Source organism: Elephantulus edwardii, unplaced genomic scaffold (assembly GCF_000299155.1).
Source record: "Elephantulus edwardii isolate Elephantulus edwardi_28Jun2011 unplaced genomic scaffold, EleEdw1.0 scaffold00060, whole genome shotgun sequence".
Classification (NCBI taxonomy): Eukaryota; Metazoa; Chordata; class Mammalia; order Macroscelidea; family Macroscelididae; genus Elephantulus; species Elephantulus edwardii.
Genome location: NW_006399810.1, coordinates 235292 through 236393, shown reverse-complemented (window position 1 = coordinate 236393; position 1102 = coordinate 235292). Strand labels below are relative to the sequence as shown.

Here is a 1102-nt window from a genome sequence, read left to right as displayed (position 1 = left end):
CCTGCTCACCCCTCCCCACAGGTTCACTCTTCTCTTTGCAAAGTAAAAGAAAAATTCCTTCATTGGTATACAATCCCCCTACCCCAAGTACACTCCACTGTGGAGTGTACTCCACACTGTGAGTACACTCCACTTCATTCTGGACTCTTGTTATGACCATAATATCCAATCATATATAGCTTTTAAACTGTTCTGTCCCTCATCTGTTTCAATGCAGTATACATAATTTATCCAAATTCTAGTAAATGACTTTTTAATGTTGATCGGTGTGTTGGCATGGCAGTAGCAGGCTCATTGGCAGATGCTCACTTTTCAGCAGATATAGCAAGGGAAAACATTTCAAACTTTAAATCAAACTTTGGCTGTAACATTCCACTAAAACATCTTGCAAAGTAGCCATGTATGTGTACGCAAATGCATGCTACAGTGTTGTTGTACCCTTTGGCTGCAGTTTCATGATAGGTTCTTACAGTGTAAATAATGGTGGACAATTCTACATGATTGATCCATTGAGTGATTCATATATGTCACTGAGACTGTGCTACCAGTAGAGCCAGGCATGCTGCAAACACAGAAATTGAAGAGCTTGAAGAGCTTCGATGAAAGAAACAAATGACCTGCAGTGATACTGTTAAAGAAGTTACAAGCATAATTTACATAGTAATGATGAAGTCAAGGACAAAGCTAGAACTCAGCTGGGTTGGTGACATAGAAGACATGAAAATGCACCAAGACATATAAGGGAAGAAATAGAGAAATGTGCTAAGGAATCCTTGAGGAAAGAATATGAATCAGATGATGGCAATGTATAATATTTACCAGAGCAATGTCTATCTGTGTTTCATTGACTATGTAAAGGCATTTGATTCACTCTGTGGATCACAACAAACTGTGGCTAACTCTGAGAAGAATGGGAATCCCAGAATATTTTATTGTGCTTATGTGAAACCTATGCTTGGATCAGGAGGCAGTTGTCAGAACATGGTTCAAAACTGGGAAGAGTGAAAGCCAGGGATGTGTCCTATCTCCATAGCTTTTCAATCTATATGCAGAACATATCATTTATGAGGAGGAGTGTGGCAACAGGATTGCAGAAAGACTC

General features: G+C 39.3%; 1 pseudogene; it reads left to right on the top strand.

The window, feature by feature from the left end:
• Window positions 1–812, top strand: part of LOC102843524 — a 1607-nt pseudogene extending 795 nt beyond the window's left edge.
• The last annotated feature ends 290 nt before the right edge of the window (window positions 813–1102 follow it).